Genomic DNA, 22,117 nt, shown 5'->3' on the forward strand with positions numbered 1-22,117 from the left:
TGGAATCTGAGAGCATGGTCTTGAACCAAGCAGTGGGAAGTGTATCCAAGTGCTAACAAAAAAATTGGTTGTGGATTATTTTCTAATTACAGCTACAGACAGGACTCAAGGGAAAGACCAACAAAAATAACCAAACAGAAAAGAAGAGTTGTTAAGACATGAGCCACAATTTCAGGGGAAAGGTCGAAAAACTATAAATAGTAGGTTCTGGAATGTAATATGCTAACAACTTTTTTTAAGATCAGCAGATAGTTTGAGTTTATTTTCTAATTAATAAAACCCTCCTGTTTCCCCCCCTCCAGGTTTTCAACATCCCCCTCCCACCGTCCGCACGCACCCCCCAAGCGGCTGGTGCGGAGAACATGGGCCATACATTTCCTCGTGCACCTGACACACTTTCCATGACTTCATCTCTGCAAACATCGTCACACTGACACCGAAGACTGCTTTCACTAATGTGGAAAAACCCACTAATTCTGGGAAACCTCACAATAAAAAATAATTAATAGAGGTTTGCTCCTCTTTTTTCTGCCCTGCCCTTCACGATCACCTCCCAAATCTGTCTCAATCTGAAATAAAAATTGACCAACACCATCAATATTAAGCCCCCCGTGACAAGGCCATTAAACATAAAGTCATTTCATACGACCAAAGGTAAAAAATAAAGTGACAGTCAACCACAATCTTTCCAGTATGACTCACTCTCGCTTCTTTCCACTTATCACATCCTTAGAATGTTTCTATACTATCAAAAATGTCAGCTGGGAGAAGAACCCATCAGGCACTTTGCCATCAGCCTGACCCACCAGAAGAGACCAACCATGCCAGCAAGCCGGCAGATTTTACTCAAGTGCATAGAGACAAAGAGATCCACAGAACTGCTTGATCCTCTGGGTAGATGTGGCCTGGCCACATTCCCTTGTCTCATTACTCATCCACCAACCATTTGCATGGCTTCCAGTTGAAGTCTGTTCCTCCCCCTTGCACATCCTGCTGGTATTTCCTTAATCATGCTCTTGTAATCGCAGACGGAAGGGGAGTTTAGCAGAAGCTCCAGAAAGGCACACAGTTCCTTCTCCACTATTAACTAAAGTTGTTTATGGAATTTCCTTTAACGAGCCCGAAGTTTATGACGTGTGGCGCACCGACAATAAAAGCGCTCAGAGATCAATCTCTCCCTTATTTGCTTTCATCTCTCATTGGACCGGAGCATCTTAGAAAAACAAATTGCTCCGCTGACTGAGATTTATGTGTCTTGAGTTTATACGCTTCACATAATGAGATGGGGTTCAACATGCAAGGTACTTTTTGGTCATGCTTATGGTGGCCTGAGGGCTTGGATTAAAATCAGAAACCCCAGCTTTGGCAGGAGGAAGCACTGAGGGTCAGGCTTGTGCATCCCACATCAAACGCCACGAGTTCGTGAGCTTGGAGCAAACCCACTGGGTCCTCTCTATCACTCACTCAGTCGCAGCCCACAATGGCAATCTCACTCAGTGCTAGGATGGCCATGAAGGCATACACGGCACTGACTTTTTCACAGCTAGATGTGGAAAGGAAACTCTCCCTGCTCCTGACTGATCCTTGCACACCCCTGTTTCATCAGGCATCGAAATCTAAAATTCACAATGGTAGCGAAAGACTGACAACACAACTCACATTCAGAAGCTCGTGAGAAAAAAAAAGGGAGGGCAGGGGACATTGCTAATTCTTCAACTTCCATTCCAGTAGGTCTATCTCCCCTTAAAGAATTAAATTCAGAGTTCATAAAAATCAAATTGGAGGGCGTCTCGAATATTTTAAAGTTTAAAAATTAATTTTTGTGTGTATATACCCACACATACATATAAATTTAAGAAAAATGAGTTTGGAACTTTATAAATATATATATGTTTTTCTACATATCCTTGAAGCTCCTATTAGTCTGTTATCAAGAGCATTTACACATGCATTCATTTGGAGAATATGGTTTTACACTTATTTGTGAAATTGAAGGCTGCTATTCTTTAAATACACCAAGTATTTGTATTCTCTTTTCCTCTTCTATAAGCACAAGCTGAAAGTACAAACTTGTCATTGTGCTATTCTGGGCACATCTTGCTACCCTTAACACATTCTTTTGTCTTCAACTACATTAAGACCATGTTATTAATATTTTAGGATTCTTAGAAAGGATCTCTGAAAATATAGCAGTAGTTTTTCATGCACACAGCCATTTCGCTGCCTGCACTCCAAAATGACCTACTAAACTGATGGTTTAGCACATTTCTTTGCTCTGCCTGCGTGGTTCACAGCCTTCCAGCATTTGGTGTATGAATGTGTAAGTATATCCTGTATTTATTCACCCATTCTTTGCATCTTAAAATTTTTACTGCATCTTCCATTTCAAAGACAATCCCAGAGAAAGGTGTCTTTGGAATAGCAAGCATCACCATGTGTTATGATTTTCTATCCTTCCCTTGTGGGTGAGAACAGTCACACTGTGTTTCTGAATGACAGTGACTTGGTAAGCTGGCTTGTAGAGTGCCAAAGTGCACACCCAAGAGATACCTTCCTTCTGCCACCTTGCTGGTGAGGGTTCTCTAGATGAGGGACAGTATAAAGGAGTATCTCACTTGGCCTTTCAAATACGCCATTGTGGGAAGATTTGTTCACCTGTGCAAGGCAAACTTTGAATTCATTTCCTCTACCTTTGCTTCTGGTCTTTCTGCTGACTTTAAATAATAGAAAAAAATAAATGAGGATGAGGAAGGGAAAAAGCCCTCTTTTCCTTCATTGGCTCACTGTAACCCTAAGGCAGTTGTTCAGGGTGGGGCAAAAGGGTTACAACAGTGAGCATGCGAAACAGAGTTTATTATTGTATTATCATGTATTAACTATTATCTTATTTTCCATAAAATGGTAAACATAATTTTGCCCAACCTTTCATTTTAGGATAGTCTTCTGTAGAAGTTTCTCGGTGGAATACTTAAACATAATTACTTTTGGTTAAAAACAAAAACAAAATGTTGGTAAGGTTATGTACTATCTTCAGGATTTCTTGTTGCACAGATGACTTACATGAGGTGTAAGGCCCAATGTAAGGAACTAGTTAAATCTACTCTTAAAACATAGCCTATATACGTATTATAGTCATTTTTCTTTTCCTAAAACAAACACAGAAAGATTGATAGTAACCTGTCTTTATAGTTTATTTTTAGACCAATTTTGTTTATATTTTGGACACAATAGTGAGTAAATTAAAATATCATTAAACTTAATTTCACCTTTTTCATCTTATATTTTTTAATGTGGCTACTAAACACTTAAAATTATCCATGTGGGGTGCATGCTATTTCTATTGGGCAATGCTACCCCAGTCTGGATGTTCAAGTCTCCTGTGGGCACATGTGCGCTGGGGCATTCTGGGTAAATGCTGGCTGGAGCTGCCAGTAGTGGGGCTGTGCCACCCCCACCCAATGGTCTTTATTCAAAACGTACCCTGAGCCCACCTCAGAGACTCTACTCACTTCTGGTTAAGACTGCTCTCACCCAGCTAGCTAGCTAATTTGGGGGGGGGGGGAACCAAACAAACAAAAAAACAAACTTAATTTGAGCTAAAGTACTAAGAAATAGGTATTAAATGGTTAAAAATTACCTTCCTAGGTAACAAATTTGCATTTTAATATGGATTCTGCAGAAGGTCAAAGCTGAAATTCCAACAGTGGCTCTCCCAGGGGAATTTGAGCCTTCTGTGCAAACTTGTCCGCAGGACGCCATCAGCTCTGGGAGGCCACTGTCCCTCCGACCTCAGGTGGACAGGACGGGCACTACAGGAGCTCTGTCTGTGGTGTACTGGTTGCTTAGTAGTTGCAGTATGCCTAGGAATCTATTTTAGAAATATCAAAGTCATTGGCCATTGTTTATTTTTGTTAAAGTGTCCAATCCTCAGCCACCTTTGAAGAAGCTGTGAACATGAATGACTCCCCATAGGACAGATGGGAAGACTGAGGCAGAGAGGTTAAGGATTTGCTCAAGGGAGGGTTGGTTTACTAGCCCAGGCAGTAGCTGGAACTGCTATGCTGATAGACCTCTTCTCTTGCTTTGGGGATGTACAGGGTAACAATGAGCAACTGTTACAAGGAAAGGAGGCTCTGCTTTGGGCCCATCGGATTCTATCTCATTCACATGTAGCACAACAGAGCCAAGCACTGGGAAAGCCACACTGTCCCAGTCGTTCACATTTCATAACTGGTTTTTACTGATGTCTTAAGAAAAAATAAGAATTGGTTTTTTTTAAAGATCACCTAATTCAAGGGGTGCAAACATTTCTGTAAAGACCCAGATAGTGAATACCGGTAATCTAGACTTTGCAGGCCAAGAGGAAGACCAAGGGTATTTAGCAAGTATTTGCATTACAAGATAGTCTCACTAATTTCTACAAAAAATTTTACTGGTAAAGTTCAAAATAGATGGCAAGTACTTTTTTTTAATAATTCAGATTTACTAATGAGAAGAATGGAATTCTGATTTGAAGAGATAACATTTCACTTAATTGGGGTTGAAAAAGTATTTCCTATTATCAAATTGATTACAAATGTCATCTATAAAAAACACCCTTAGCTCTCAGACCATACACAAAACAGGTGGCAGGCCTGGGGGGCCGTACTTGCTGACATCTGATCTAGTCCAACATATTCATTTTCAAGGTGAATGACTTGCCCACCCTTTCTTCCAGAGCATGGATTTCAAGTTTGGAATCCAAGGTTCCTTGATCTCTGTTACCCTACAGTGCCCCCCTGAGTTTTTAATGACAAAGTTTAACAAAGGGCACTTTCTTACCATAGCTGCAAACGAGTAAACTTTCCATCGGCCTTCTTACTGGAAAACTGATTTGAGGAAGTACTATAAAAAGTAAATCCACCTTTCAGTTAATTTTTTTGATTAAATGGTACATCCTGATTTGGTGGGTATTCCTCTTCCGTTTGGGGAGTAGTTTCGCTTAGGCACTTCAAATTTTGCAATTACTCATTATGATCCATTTTAACATGACATTCTTTTATGGTTTTTCTTTCCTGGGAATCCTGAACTTTAGTGGATTTTATCTGTGAAATAAAAGAATGACACTCACTGATGTTTGGTTTCTGAGCCACCAAGACTATGAAACTAAAATAGTAGTTGAAATGCTTTGCACATATGACTCATGTGGACAAATGTTGCCTTAACCTTTGCCAGTTGACGTGGGTTTACTCCCAACCCCAACTCCGAGATATGGATAGACATGGAAGTGGTCAAGTACTTTGAAAGACATAACTGGTCTCTTAGGTCATTCTTAGTGTGGCCTAAGCTCTAGTTTGAGACATCAGTTGACCAAAAAAGAGCCATTGGAATGATGATGACCTGGATCCAAATTCAGCTAGGATGTAAACTCTTATTTTCAGTAACAGCCATGCAGAATGTTTAACAGCCATCAGTAACAGCCGTCCAGTGTGCACCAGAGTGACTTGGAGGCCCCACCAGACAACCATAAGTTTGGATCGGATCCAAGCCATTGGTCCTTTAGTGAGCCCCCAAGGATCATAGGCAGCCTAGCTATCAAGTAAACATTTATTTTTTATTTTAAAAATATGTGATCACATTTTTAAATTAAATAAATTATTAGGTTGCATGTTTAAGGTTTCTTCTTTCCACCAGTTTAGGTTCCAGACCATCTCCTTGGGCAGGCCACAGCTGGATCCTATCCTCTACACTCCGTCTCTTCCCACTGCTTCCACTCTTACCTCGGAGCTAGCTTTCACAAAAACAGGCAAAGAAGAAAAGTGACAAAAAGAAATCTACGCTGAAAATGGACTTGCTCTTTCAAGAACAGAATGCAGTATAGTCCCATAAATAGGTGGGTAATTCTAAGATGTCAGAGGCTGACCGTTTTCACATAAGTTGCAGTAAATCTTCCAGAAGTAAGTTCACATAAAGCTAAATTTAGATTAACTCCATAAAAACGATTGAACACAAACAAAAAGAATGCAATGGAGACGTAAGTTATTATTTTTCCTGCTTGCCTTGAAAATAGACAATCTAATTATCTGAAGAGCTATTTCTCTTCGGTGAATCAGGAGAGAGTCAACTTCAACAGTAGAATTTCCAAAGCAAACGGAAGTTCAATAAAACATGGAAGAGAGGCAAAGGAAGTAGTAGAGTCAGCATATCGATAAGGCTTAATTCCAATGTCAGGCACTGTGCTTAAAAACAGCTCTCTTCCCTATAGGCATCGAGGTACCAATGGGAATGAATTTTGCTACCTCCAATTTTTGGCTGGTAAACCTGGGATTCTCTCTCATGGGGGAATTTTTAAGGCAATTATGCTTCCAAATTTAGTTGTAAGTAACCTGACCAAGAGGACAAGTAAAGGGCTTCAGTATCTTTGAAAAAGACAGTCTGCTCTGATCTAAAGCTCAGAGGTTGCTACCAGGTTTCACCACAGTGTAGTTAGAAACTTTTATTTAGTGTGATCATTGCAGTTTTTTATTATTTTTAGAAAATGGGAGTTAATGTGAATTTGTAATGAATCACAATAGAGCATTGCTAAAAAAATATGTTATTTCAATTTGATAAGGGGTGACAATTTTAACACTGATAGAAGGCAGCAAAACAAACTATAATCACAGTATAATTTTTAAAAATATATAGTTTGTTAAAGATTCCTGATTTCTACTCTTAATCCTTATTCTTGTTCTCTCACTTAGCATATTGAAAATTTGCTACATAAAATAAATAAATAAATAAATCAGGGATTTCGATATCACCTTGAAAAACAATTAATTCAGGGAAACGATCTCACCCTAAGCATGCTACAAATTTGGTGGGTATTTTCCCCTTGTTGCACACCTAAATATCACATACCAATGATCATGACTTTCTTCGATAAACTTTGAGATTAAAGAAATATTGGTTTGATTTCTTTCAGTTTATCAATCCTATTGAAAGTAGATGGAGTGGAACTTAATTGAATGACTTACAATAATGTTTTTAAGCTTGTGATGAAATTTAAGCTAACCTGCCTTTGAATATGTTAAAGTTTACAGTAAGAAAGGAAACATGTAGAAGGTAAAACAATCACAAATATCTATAAAAAAAGAAAAAAATCAAGGAAAAACAAATGTTTTTAGATGATCTAAATGCAGCAAGTATTTAATCATGTTTTTTAAAGATACCTAATTCCTGCCTTGAATTTGAATATAAAATTCATGAAAATATATGAGATTACTTTGAAAGATTTAAGTACGTGCTGCCAGAGCAGTCCTCAGCCCTGACAGAACCTCAGCCAGAGATGGCATGAAATTGGAACCATTCACACCAAACTGGATTGCCCCTGACATTTCAGAGAGGGACAGGGTTTTGGATGAGTCACTATTGTCTTCTTCACCCTTTGTTATTCAGGGTGCATGAGGACTATTGGTTCATCACACATCCACTGATTGCAAATAACAGGTCAGAGGCTGAACGAAGGAAGCAGCTGTTCTTCCCTTTCACTCCTCACACTGCCCCATCTGATTTAACACTGGAGTACAGGCGATTAGCATCATTATGTAAAAAGTTTGTCCATTAGGCGGTCTATGTATTCATGCATTCATGCATTCAGCCATTCGTATTTTAGCAAACTTATTAAGCTTTTACATAGTAATAGTAACAGCAATAATAACAGTATTTATTGAGCATGTACTAAGCATTGAGAGGCTGGGGACTGGGAAGCTGTTGCCTTCAAGAAGGGAGCAGACCACTGCTCACCATCACATCTTAAGGAGCTCTCTCTAGCAGATGAGCCTGCAGACAGTTATGGGGACCCACCCTACGCATTTAACCCAGACTGTCTGCTGGTAGAAGGAACCAGCTAGAAAAACAGCCTCTGAAAGACTAGGTGACCCCTGAAAACTCCCGAAGAAAAAGAGTTTAGCCAGGAAGCTGGTTTCACCAGAGTTAAAGTAACAGTGAGTGAGTGGTGGCTCCTCCAGGTATTTATGAAGCTGATTTTAGAGAAAGACCCTCCTTCTGTGGAGATCACAATTCAATTAGAGGCTCTCTCCTTATCTCTAAATACATCCTATACTTCCTCAGTTTCTCTATGAAATATTAAAGGTTGGAAGACAGACTGGGACACAGTGAAATATGTTCTGAGGTGAGAGCCAGACCGAGAGAGACACGTGTTAAATAATTATTTGATTAACTCCACTGTCTTGCTAGTCATTGTCATGCCAATGACTTTACAGCCCAAGTTGTCACAAATCATGATTTATGCAGCTGAAAAGACTGCAGTAATAACTGGTCAGGTCCCCTCTTCTTTTTTGTTATGTTGATGGGGCCTGAACATCTCAAAGAAAATCTTTCAAAGACTTTTTAGAAGATTGACTTCCCCAATACCACAGTTATTTATTAGCAGTGCATTACGATTCTCTGCTAGGTTTGTGATCAGGGTCCCTTCGGTGAATATTATTTATTGAGAATTTGTTTAAGAATTTTAAAATTCTGAATACTCATCATAAAAAAGGAACTTATTTTAATGGCCACAATCAGGTTAAACATCTGTTTTTGGCATTGCATAGAGTGGACCAATGATTTTATATAACTATCTGCCAGCATTTAATATTGTATGTGTTTGATTATTGCAACATTGCTTATGTCTGAGAGAACAAAATAAAGAAGTCCCTAGGAGCTCACTGAAGAGCCCTAGTCTAGACCGAGTGAAATTTATGGGCAACTTGCACCATCTGGTTTTGGTGAGGTAGAGGCAATCTGAGAGATGAGGGCAAGAGCCAGCAGACTAAACCTTGAGATGACATTGAGAATTTCGCTATTAGATACACTAGCGCTAGGACCAACCCATCCTGTCCCGCTGACTCAGTTACACCCCAAAAGCTGGGGGCATTTGATAATCTTTTTAACGCATTCTGAACACATCCGGTTGATAAATCACTGTCCCAAGAAAGCAGCTTAACTTGCAGCAGGGATACGCATGTGACATGGAAAGCTCGTGCACACCCACCTTGACAAGGACAGCCTGGTAACTTGTCAGGGCTTACCTATGAGCTTTCTGCAGGCACACCTGGACAAATGGGAAGTGCGGAGAGCTGTGCCTTCACAGATCTGCACTCCACAGCACTGGGACAATTTATTTGCTTCCCCTTGAGCCCTTATAAATCACACAGGGCCGGCCTCTAGATCCTCCTTTCAGTATGGCAGGTTGGGCTGGTTCCACCCTCAGGGGCTCTGGGATGTTCTCCTGAAGCCTCAGCTTTCTCTGTCATCAGCTTGAATTCATGGGAAAGGGCAAGGTGCCAGAAGTGCTTGCAGGTGAATTCCTTGTCCCTTTCAAGTGCATCTGATTTCACACTGATGACTTATAAGTGTGTTTATCTTTTGTGGGGAAGGATTATCAGTTAGGTCGGTAAATCTTTTCCAGGTATAAATTATAAATCAGGGATGCCAGTGGAAATATCAAGTCAGGGATGCCAGTGGAAATATCGAGTCATAATCTGCTCCTTTGTCTACATCTCATCCCAAGTCGCAAACACAAGCAGCCATGATGAAAATTGATATTTATAAAGAACAAAAACAAGGCCACAATGCTGACATGGTCCCACAGTGTTGGGTCAAAAAGGGAGAAACAACGGAATGACTCCCCTTTGTAGAAGAGGGATGGGACGGCAGGGAGAGCTGATCTAAAGAAAGCAGAACCAATCAGGCAGCTTCATTCTGAAAGAGGCTTGGATTTGAAGGCGGGAAAGAGGATGAAGTCATAAATCCTTCTCCTGGGGGGGGGTGCTGCGGAGAACAGCATTAAAATTTTTTGACAGGTGGGTGATCATCTCCATGAACAACATGAACCTTTTTTCCTCAAGGCCATGGGAAGGTTACACCAGGTATGTCACAACCACGGCCGGGAATCCATAGCACACAGTGAATCCAGAGAGCAGGCCCGCCCAGACGCTGGGCCCTGTGCAGGGGAATCCAGGGAAGCAGACCTGGACCAGTCCCAGCATGTCCCAATTTAAGCTCTCTAGGCCTCAGTCTCTTCTGAGGACACCAAACTAAATAATTTATAAAATCTCTTTTTAAATCTCTGAAATTCTAAGCCTATACTCTTCCCAGGATCTGATAGATTCAATGATTCTGAAATAGCCACAGGTGTTTTAATGACCACTGTAAAGTCATTTCCAGTTCAGTTCAAATGGTATTCAGTGGATTAGTCCAGTACATTTACCTCCCCTTCCAGGACTGCTGCAGGTGCATCAGGAAACTCGGGGCTCAGCTCCACCACCAGCCAGCCGCGCAACCGTGAGCAAGGAATGAGTTATATACACTTACCTAAAGAACCTTCCCCCCCGAATAAATTCATAACTGTAAACTCTTCATTAAATTTCCTCCTATCTGTCTTAGCAGAGATTTCTGGGAGCTCCTACATTCTTTTTGCCACTTACTGAAATCAGAAAAAAAAAATGAAGGAAATATCTTTTCTCATTCCATATGTCTTGTTAAGCACCTACATATGTGGGATAGGGAGGGGGTGACTGACAGGGTCTCTGCTTTTGAAGCGCAGAGACCTTGTGCAAAAGCAGAGACCTTGTGACAGGGAGATAATTTGATAAGGGAACAAAACCAGTGATGGGAAAGGGATGGAGGGTGTGGTAGGGAAAGGGCTCAGAGCAGGTGCTTATGAAAGGTCTTTCATAGGTGACACATGAGGCGGGCACAGAGCTAAGAAACAGACAGCAAATGTAAAGATTTACATAGGAAAAGCATTTTAAGAAAAAGAGAAAGTTGTCAAGGCCCTGTGGTGAACGTGTATTAGAGGGACAGGAGGGACAGTGCTGCCTCTGGGGAATGTATGAAGATCAATGCCAAGGCTGAGCTCAGAGAGTCCACCAAGGACCATGTTAGAGAAAGAAGAGGTTAGAGTTTATGGTCAATATGGCAATGTGATTTGCTAGCAATTTTTCACAAGATCATTTTGGCTGCTGGTCGAGCATGGACAGCAGGAAGTACTAATGGAAGCAGGGTGACCAGTAAGGTGACCAGTTGAGGGAGCCCAGGGAATGATCATGGTCACCTGGACCATGGGAGGGGCAGTAGAGCTGAGATCAGTGGTTGGGTCCCAGGTGAGGGACATGAAGACACCACTTTGCTTCACCCCATGGTCACAAGATGTTCCTTTAAGTGGACTTAAGATACCAAATGAGTGACATAAGGAGTAAATTTTGATTTTCCCTGTGGCTAAGTCCTTCACAATGACTCATGTCTCCATCTACCTGAGCAGACCGGGCCACCGCTTCCACCGCTAATTACAGAACGCTTCCTGCCTTTGTGAACACAGCAGCCTTCACCAGGCTGGTGACTGAGCCCCGAGTTCTGCCCACTTACAGCAGAGCCACACCTTGACAGCAGCTGCATGACAGCACCCACGGACTCCAGGGAGCCGGCCGAGGGGCCAGATTCCTGAGCGTGAAGCAAACCGGAACGAAGAGCACAGCTGTCAAGAATTTGTCAACAGCAACGTAAGTAAATGAAGAGTTATTAAGTTTGGAGTTGACATGAGGTAGCTGTTGGTGTGGGCAGTGCTGTGTTGTTATGTGAGTGAAGGCTTTACTTTCCTGTTTCCTCACAGAGCCACTTGGACCTAATTGGGAGACTGCACATGGCTAGCTGGTTTCCAGGAACACTGAAGAATGAGACGATTGTTCAGATCGGGTGCCATTCATGCTGTTTTCTTTGCCCCTGATTGTCCCCGTGGTCACAGAGCTCAGTCGTTGACCTCCAATGCAAAATGGTCCTCATGTGCAGCTTGTAAGAAATGAAGACACTCCCCAAAGCCTGTACCAGCCGTTAGAAAAGAGAGCCATTCTCTCTTGCAGAATCTCTTTTGTCCCTTCCTTCTGCACAACTGGAACCCAGTAATGAATGGTGCTTTTTAAATGTTCATTGGCCTTCTGCCCTGCAGAGCACATTCCTTGCTCAAGAGCAGTAGCAAAGGTACCTATCCCGTCTGCCATGAAACCTGTAGCACCGAGTACAGTGTCTTGTAATGGTAGCCTCTCGTTACATATTTGTAAATAAATAGATGAATAAATGATGGCACAGTTGCCTCTAGCATCTAAACCTTGATGACCATCTCTAGAAGTCTGGACGCTAGAGGCAACTCAGACCAGCTTGGCTGCCATCCAAGCTTTACAAAGAGCATTTCCGGTTCACTTTCCTGCTCCAATGTTTCTTGGCCATTGGGACTTGGATTTCAACTTCAAACAACCTGGAAACATTACAGGCTTTGCTGAAAGTTGCCAGAAGGGAAACAGGACAATCTTTACACAGGCAGGCAAGGAAGCTTACTAATATTACTTGAGGGGTGGGAGGAGTGGGGAGGCAGAATTTTAATGCTCTTACATTTGAGTACTTGTCACTTAGAAGAGTAGGAAACCAGTGGTTCAGATCACCTAACAGAAAACGAATCCAGATAGCAGATTAGTTTTGGAAAGCTAAAATATTTAGACATGAATAATTTGGGAAGGAAAGATAGCAGTGAAGGTTGGAGAGGGTAGGGCTGTAGGGGAAAGAAAGAAGTCATATCAAAGGCAGCCTTGAGAGCTCAGGCAGATAGGATAAGAGATAAGTTCCTTTGCTAAGCTAGTCACACCCTCCCACATACAATTCTCTTGGCACAGGTTCTTTTACTAACAAAGCCTGAGTGTTTTAAACAAAACATAGTGCAGTGTAACAGCTAGAATGCCTCTAAATATGGTTTAAAAGTTTTTTAAAAAGCCATCAAAAGGAGCAAAATATAACAAAGCATGATCCATGGTTTAAGCAATACTAGGCTAATAAGATTACGAGGGTCCCATGGCCATGAAGGAAACCCAGTACGATTCCTCATTGTACTTTTTCAAGTCCATGTTTCATAATACAATGGCATATACCAAGTTTGATGAACCTCCCTTGACACTTTTACGTTTAGTAAGCAATACTTAGAAATTTATACAATGACAAAAGGCTAATACAAATCAATAACTCTTTAAGCCATATTTGCATTTTATTAACCATAGTAGTATCTGCATATATTTGAAAAATAGAGATTATGAAAAACTGGCTATTCTATACATAGCAAGGTTTGACCTGGTCCATACAGTGCTAATCCAGGGACATTTTGCAATAATTCCTTTCCTATTTTTCAACCACTCACATTCTGTGACCTACTATTGTGAATTGTGAATGTCAATCAAGTAGCTATTGTTTGGTCAAACTGTAAGCAGCCAAGTTCACTTCCAAACTTTCTGTGGTATGAGAAAAGGAAGAAAGCTCTTTCTAAGACCAAACCAACAGTTCTGATTAGATGTTGCAGGATATAGAAAAAGTGGAATTGAAATTGGCCTTAAGGTGTCCAGACCAAACGCCTGAGAGAGTAGAGATCCTACACCAAAAATAGGAACTAGAGGAAGAAGAGTTGGTTAGGGAGAATCTGGGAAAGGTCAGTTAGGCAGTCATTCAACTGGAGATATACAGATTGAGGTGTTCAGAAAGCAATTGGAAATACTGGTCAGGAGGTCAATATGAGCACGGAGTTTGAAAACATCTGTAAAGAGCTCAAGAATTAGAGAAGTAGATGAGCTGTAGATGCAGAAAAAGTTCAGCAAAGAATCTTGGAAACACCGTATTTCAAAGGCAGTTGGAGAAAAAGAAATTAGCCCTGATTAGTGTGTCTCAGTGGGTGAGGCATAGCCGTCCAAACTGAGAGGTCCCCAGTTCAGTTCCAGGTCAGGACATGCCTAGACTGCAGGCCTTGTCCCTGGTTGAAGGCACATGAAAGGCAACCAATTGGTATTCCTCTCACACATCCATGTTTCTTTCCACCTCTCTCCCCCTCCCTTCCCCTCTCTCTAAAAACAAATAAATATAATCTTTAAAAAAGAGAGAAAAAGACATTTAAAAGTCAGGATAAACATGAGAACAGAGTAAATAGGGGACTAGCACTTACTGTCCACCCCCAGGGACTTGGCCAGGTACTTTGAATACATGATCTCATTTAACCCTCACCATTTGCTCTTGACCTGAGCATTGCCAGTTATGTCCCCTGTGCAGCTGAGGCACCTGACAATTTCAGTGCCCAGTGGCATAGATCAAAAACTGTATTCATCATGGAGGAACCAGGAAAGGGCATAAAGAATGTCAAAGGAGATCCAAAGTTCAGACTGTCAAGGAAGATATCAAAGAGAATGAAACTCAGGCAGACTCTTGGACAGTCAATGTCAAAGATGTTTCCAGCTTCTGAGAACAGTACCCGGGGAGTAAGGTAGGTGGAAGCCAAAATGTAGGTTTGGTCCAACTGATAAATCACAATGAATCAGTTAGCTAATAACACCTACGCAATAACCAATCCAGAAATTATATGGACAACAGATTGCTGTTACAACAAAGCTTGTGACTCCAGGGACTTAAACCCACCAAACATGCCCATTTAACACCGGCCCCAGAACACAGCTGTAGCAGAGTCTCCTACATTTCATCGACTGGTGTTCCACATCCGTGAGTTTTACGTTCTGAGAATTCAGCTATGTTCTCGGTAACTTCACTCACAAGCCAGTACCCCTTGCCATAAGTTGAAGATAATAAAAATTAAATCCTAATTATTAAAATTTTAACTGTCTATCTCCACCTAGAGTTTGAGAACCCTAGCATCACCAGCATGCCTCCCACACTTTTGAAAATGCTGGCGGATGGCTTGGGTCATAAGAATAGTAAGTAGTTACTGGGACTCTCTATGTGAACTTTTACTGCTTCAGTAGATTCTTCCAACAATTCTAAGAAGTAAGGGCTATTATTGACTAATTTATTCAACGAATTTGCTTTTGAGCACCTAGGATGTGTTAGTCAGTGTTCTAGGTGCTAGGGAGAAATCAAAAACCCCTTGTTAAATGGGCATGGGACAGAGAAGGGAATGAAGAGAAACACTATATATATAGTCAAGTAGTTAAAAGCGGTACTTTTGGGGAGGGGAAGAATATTTATTACAATTGAGAAAACTGAGGCACCGAAGCAATTCTTGATTTGCAGAGAGGGCAAGACGATGTTTATGAAGTGATAGGCTGAAGGTCAGGCGCAGAGAGAATCCGGAGCAAAGACTCTGGCCACTCCTGTGTGCTGCCTCCTGTCAGATGCTAACCTTGCTCCCTGGTACCAGTACTCCACAAGATATAAGTATTATAACCATGAGATTCAACCTGAGTTGCACGCCAGTGCCAGGCTTCTGGATGAAAGAAAGAAAAATAAAACGTGAGAAAGCATAACCACTTATGTACAATCAATAAGACAAGTGGTAAGGTAAGTGTCTCTTATTATATTATTCTTCCAATGTTTGCCTATCTGTTCAGGTCTTTTTGTCAAAATGAGAGTAAGAGTGAGCATGTAGGACAATGATTAATGCATGTTCAATCTGGGTAGATGGATTAAGTCATTGCGACCCACCGAGAGTCGGCCCTGTAACCAGACTTATGTGAGAGTGGATGTCGTCTGTGAAGGGCAGTTGTCCTTTCCTAATGAGCTGTTTGTTGGTAAAATGAAAGGCAGATGAGAAAAGACAAAGAAGTATAGTCCTACGAAGACCTTTCAAAATTTCCCAAATGCTTAACCAACTACATAAATTTTAAACATGGCTCAGTGGCTTTATGTAAACTGGGAAAGTATTTCATATTAGAAATATGGACTTGGAATTCTCAATATTTTCAACAGCTCAAGTGTCAATTCAGATTACTAAACACAGCCTGGATCAGTTGCCACAAAATTGATCTTTACCAGCCCCTTAAATCCTGAATTTGACCTGATCACATTTCAGTGGCCGTCGCCAATGAGTTAAAATGAACATGCTCACATTTAAGGTATGTGTTCCCCGATTCACGGACATAAAATTAAGTTTTCCAAATAATAATCACGTTTTTATAGCTAAGTTCCCCAAAGTGTCTACTGTTGTCTCAGTTACCTGGGATTAGTGCTAGGGATAGAACAAAAGGGTTGGGGGGTCAGGGCAGAGGGGTATAAAGGGGGAAAATGGGGAAAACTGTAATAGCATAATCAATACAAAATACTTAAAAAGAAGCAAATTTCCCAAGTCTATAAACATGTCGCTGTATAGCCTTCTGAAAGACCTTACTATTTTCAATGCTCACATCAAATTACATGCCCATGATAGAAATTTCTACTTCATAAAAGAATGTGCTGAAAATTGATGATGTAAACCAGACCAATCTGTCAAGTAACTCGGCATTCACAGTGGCCTCAGGGCAAAGCAGCTTCAGGCCTCGTCCCCTGCAATGCGCGTGCAGAGGGAACATCCATTATGCTGTGTGAAACTTACCATTTAGATGGATGAAAACTAGCACTAGACTCAATGTACAACATATATATTAAGTTAAAAAATGAAGGTTCTGACTCGCGGTCTGGCTCTCAGAGCTGCAGAGGGAAACAAGTTACCGTATGCACCCGAAATTACCTTTCAGGGACACAAGGTAAGGCAGGTGAGAAAGGGCTATGTCCTTTATTCAATGTCATCTATCCCAACGGTGGGGGTGCTCATGATCACGTCTTTCCCATGTGTCCTCACTGGAGGCAGAATTGCCCGGTGGTTAGGCATACAACCAGAAGTCAGACAGACCTAGATCGGATGATAGGGCTGCCTCTTCACCATGACATGTGACACCTAACTCTCAGCTGTGCCTTCTTCCGTGAAGTGGGGGCGACACAGTGTGAGGAAGGCTGAGAAAGTGCCCACGAGCACTCAGAACGCACTGCTACGAGGCTGGCCTGAGGTCCTCACCAGAAAGCCTAAACTGGCAGCCTATGACCTCTATTTAGAAGTGTTTTTTCTTGATAGTCAGACTCCCTGAAAGCATGTTGCTAGCAGTGAACAAGGAAGAAAAAAAACCTGCTGAGTATTTATATTTTATATTTTTATTTAATTTTTTGTTACTTAAAGTGTATATTTTATTTATTTGGGGGATAATTTTTTAAACTGCCATATTTTTTGGACTATAAGATGCACTTTCCCCCCAAAATTTGGGAGGAAAATGGGGGTGCATCTTATAGTCCAAATGTAGCTTACCTGGCTCGCTGTGGTGAGGGGTGGGGAGGGGTTGGGGGGGGTGACGGCAGTGGAGTGGGGTCACAGGAGGCAGGAGCAGGACCATATTTTTTGCTTCAAATTTTTTTTCCTATTTTCCTCCTCTAAAACCTGGGTGCATCTTATGGTCCAGTGCGTCATATAGTCCGAAAAATACGGTAATTTATTTTCTAATTATAGATGATGCACAATACTATCTTAGTTTCAGCTGTACAGCATACAGATTAGACATTTGTACAGCTTATGAAGCGATCCCCCCAATAAGTCTGGTACCCGCCTGACACCACACATGGTTGTTACAGTACGGGTGACTGTATTCCCCGTGCTGTACTTCACATCCCCAGGACTATTTTTATAACTGGCAATTTGTGCTTCTTAATCCCTTTTACCTTTTTCATCCATCTTCTCAACTCTCTCCCATCTGGCGACCATCAATTTGTTCTCTGTATCTCCAAGTTTGTTTTTGTTTCGTGTGTTCATTTATTTTGTTCTTTAGATTCCACATGTAAGTGAAATCATATGGTATTTAGTTGTCTCTGCCTGACTTATTTCACTTGGCAGAGTGCCTTCAGTCCATCCATGTTGTTGCGTCTCTGAGTGCTTTCAGGCACTGTGTCCCCATAGCGCTAGGCTCACAGACGATCCTCTTTACAACTCCGAATGAGACACCGCTCTTCCCGCTTTAATTTTTAAATGGTAAAACAGAGGTTCAGCACAGCTTCAAGTAGTTAAATGGCCAAAGTGAGGTTTATCGCGTTCTAAAAATAATTACAGCTAATACTTATTAAACGATTATGGCTTTGCACTTTATATACATAACCTTACTAAATACTTAAAATGACCTTATGACTAAGGAAATACCTTATCTCCATTTTAAACTAAGGAAACAGAGGCAAGTAGAATTAATCAATTGGTGAGAATACATGGTTAGTAGGTTTCAGAGTTGGTATTCAAACCAAGGCTCTATAAGAACCACAGGCAAAACACATCTAGTCCTCAAAAGCTTCTGTCTTTCCCCTACGTGCTGAGGAAATTAATAGAGTCCAGGGTCAGGAAAAATTCACACATGCAACACACACACTCTCTCACATACACAAACACACACACATTTAAAATGAGAAATATTAAAGTCCCAGTCTACTAATTTGTCTTAGCCCACAAGAGAATAAAATAGAATGATGAAGCCATTGAGTAAATTCAACATCCCCGTCTTCTCGTGGTTCAGAGGGTTCTTATTAATAAACACGTTCTACTCTTCAGTGATAAGTGTTTCTGGTTAATGTCCAAGCATGCATGATCACCTGCCCAGTCTGTCCTAGGACGACATGAAGAGGAAGGGAACAGAAAAGGAGAAGTACAAAACTACGACCCTGAGAGGAGGTAGCCGAAATGAACAGACATAGTCCTCCAAAGAAACCTTGGACAGACCTTCCCAGTCTCCAGGGTTAGGACAACGGTCCAGAGTTAGGACAACGGCTAAGACTGAGGGGTCATAGTCTGGCCTGAGCCTCCGCCCTCATTCCCACTTACACATTCACAGCGAGCACGGTGGCCTCCCACCCCAACAGTAGACGTCCTCCTGGGTCTGCGCAACCCTCGGGTGTGTTCCGAGTGGGACAGCCTGCAAGCCCATGCTTTCTCAGGACAGCCTTCTCAGCCCCCTCATGAGGATTCAACACCAAGAGGACAGAGATCAGTTCTGAAAATATCAATGTCTGATATTTATCCCATAACAGCCTTCCGAAGTAGATACTGTTATTATTACCATGTCACAGAAGAGAAAGCTGAAGCTCAGAAACGATGAAAGAACTTGCCTGGGACATTGCTAAGTAACTAGTGGGGCAGCGTTCACACTGAGGCACTGGGTCTCTGAGCTCACTGTGCTGCCCTGCAAACCCCTTCTTTTAATGGTCCCTCAGTTTCCGAGGCTCCTGAACAAAGACAAAGGAATTCTTTCACACATTAAAGGTGTTTATATACCTTTCCCAGGCCCCACCCCCACTCATTTACTCCCTATTTCCCCTCCCCTCTCTTACCTCCCCACTACCCCACCTCCTACACGACCCCAATCTTATCTATCATTTAAAACACAGAGCTCTGCCTGTCCCAGTCACTCCTGTGTAAATGCGGTAAGAGTCCTGATATGGAGGCCTGCAATCCCTAGTAAAAGTCTGATAACAGTCTCTTAGGTGAAAGAGCAAACATATTAGCTTTGCAGGACACCCTACTCATTGACTTAAAAACACACAGACAAAAGAAGATAGAGCAACCAGCACAAAATAACAAATAAAATAATCCTAATTCCAGGTTGGATAACCACCTTAACAGAAAGTTACATATTTACCATTAGATTCATTAACAACAATGACAACAAAATCAAATAACCAATAGATGTTTTACCTGCTCACCCACCTACAACTTCCAGCCACTTTGTCCACTTTATCCTTCTTTCTTTTGAACCACCGGGGCCCAGTCCAAATACCTTTTCCATGACACTAATATTATCTGATTCTTGCAGTGCTTGTTTGCAAATCGTTTGCATCAACAGTACCTCATTTATGAACTGAATCATCCATTCAACCCAGAAAAGTAGTTCTCCCATTTCGCAAATTAGGAAGCTGAGCCACTGGGAGGTTACCCAGCCAGCAGAGAAGGAAGCTGATCTGATGCTAAAGCCAGCGCTGCCTCCCATTCCACTAACCTCGGGCCCTCCGAGGACCACGTGCACACCCTTCCTTTTCCATCCCAGCCATCTGGTCCTGTGCTCTTCTGCGTCATCACCAAATCCGCTATATCCCAGAATTTCACATGGTTTTCAAATGCTCAGACAATTAAAGGCACACTCGCTCTTAGCCTGTCAGGCCCCTCTGATGCAACCAGATAAAGAATCAAATTAGCATTTGCAGTCTTAAATAAATTAAAAGCAGAAAGAATTTAAGAAAATCTATTCATATGGCAAAAAAAAAAAAACCCAGAGACAGTAAATGAGGAAAAAACCCTCAGCGATATGCACAATAGAGTAATAGTGGTTCTCTCTGAATGATGAGATTGTGGGTAGCGTTCTCACTGTCACACTATACACTTTCTGAATTATCTGTAATTACTATCTATTACACTGTTGGACACAGGGGAAAATGATGTTTAAAATGTTAAGCAATGAACGCACTGAAATGTTGAGTCTTTTAAGGAAGAAAGGAAAGGGACAGCAGCCGCTGGGGACTTACTTTGCTCAGTTCTGTGGGATAAAGGTAGCCCTACGCACCACAGAGCTCAGGGCAGAAACTGAGTCAATGGCTCCCTCTTTCCACCAGACCTGCGAGTTCTGGGAAACAGCCACCCTCCCCGAGGGCTGCCAACCCTTTCCCCACGGAAAAACGCTGACTTGTACCAACAGAGAATGCCGATGCTCTAACACAAGTTTCAAAGATGGTGTGGACTTGGGCAGAGAGGGAGTGGATTATTCTGCAAGCCAAGCTAATTATTTTGACCTAATGCTTTGAGATTCCCCTCGGTGTCAAATCTCTGACTCAAAAGCATCTCAGAGATCATCACACACTGTCTTTAAAAGCAAAAGCTGAGATGGACAGAGGGCATGTACTAACTTTTCATAGCTCTTCAGTAATGCCGCTAAAGGTGGAAGATGAAAGTCAGGTCATCAACAGGAAGGGTTTCTAGGCACAATACGTGGAGCTTGTGGACCCAACTCAAACACCCTTTTTGTTCCTTCATTTGGGCAAGCATGCCGGTGTATTTTCCTCAAGAGAAGACAGAACGCCGGAGACGGAAAAGGTGTTTGAATGCAAGGGCTGTTTGCACAGGAGGAAATCCGGCCTACCACAAAACCACTCATGAAAGGGGAGAAAAACGGAGTCAGAAAGTGAAATGGTTTCACGTGTTATGTTAACTGAATATCAAAATAATAAACATCCAAAGCAAACAGGCCAGTGGGAGCAGGCAATAAATCAAAATACTTGTGGGAATCGGACCTCATTAGGTTTGAAAAAAGGAACACTGTTGCACAAACTGGTTATTAGCACCAGGTTCTCCCTCCCTCCCTCCCTCCCTCGTTTTTTTTTTTTCCTCTTAAAAAAAATGGGACTAAGTCCAAATCTTTTAATACGGAAGTTCTTTCCTTATTGTACATGTCTCAGCAAGTCGCCATCAGCTGTTATTTGTTATTAAGGATCTGTGTCAACATTAAGGCGAGGAGACTGACTCATGCATCAGAACGGGAAGAGGAAGGCTGTGATCACTTTCAACTGCCTTTCTGCGCAGCATTAGGCATCGTAAAGGAGATGGCAGTTAACATTCTCTAACACGAAACATTTGAGCACAGTTGGAAGCAAATGCTAGACTGGAAGAACACACAGCATCAGGTGGGCTGATGAACATAGGGATGGGCAAATACCTGTGCCCAGCATGCCTCTACGGGTGGCTCTGCCACACAGCAGAACCCTGGAGGCAGTGCCGGGAGCAGGGGTAAGGGGACCCTGGACCCCTGACCTCCTTCTCAGGAATGGAGCAACCACTCGCAAGCATTGCTAAGGCAAGGAATCCTTAAACCTGTGGACCGAGGGCTGGATGAGTGCAGTTTGGGAACGGAGGACAGAGGAGACTCTGATCTCCAGCTCTACCGGGTGCATCCGTAGCCAGGATGGGAAGGACAACAGCAGGACCCTGTAGTCTGCGAGAAGGCAGTTCTCTTTGTTGGCCAAAAGCAGCACATTCGACACCCAGCCCAAACTCCACTACTCCCTTGGGCTGTGATTCTTTGAGCACCTACCCACCCCAAGTTCCCAGGAGGTCCTTCAATCACCAGCTCTATAAGTGACTGAGGACAGAATGGACACCTTCGAGGCCTAGGAATTAACGTATAAAGGCTAATTTAGAGTCACACAACCAGCCCCAGGGACCGAGCAACAATCAGGTAAAGAAAAGGATCAGAGGTTAACTGGATGTACTGTGGTGAGCATTTTGCAATATTTAGAA

At 42.1% G+C, this 22,117-nt stretch overlaps 1 protein-coding gene across 3 annotated transcripts in view; it reads right to left on the reverse strand.

The window, feature by feature from the left end:
• The window catches only part of EPHA4 (EPH receptor A4), a 135,279-nt gene that overhangs the window by 77,309 nt on the left and 35,853 nt on the right, over positions 1-22,117 (reverse strand). The window lies entirely within an intron of this gene.

Source organism: Desmodus rotundus, chromosome 2 (assembly GCF_022682495.2).
Source record: "Desmodus rotundus isolate HL8 chromosome 2, HLdesRot8A.1, whole genome shotgun sequence".
Taxonomy (NCBI): Eukaryota; Metazoa; Chordata; class Mammalia; order Chiroptera; family Phyllostomidae; genus Desmodus; species Desmodus rotundus.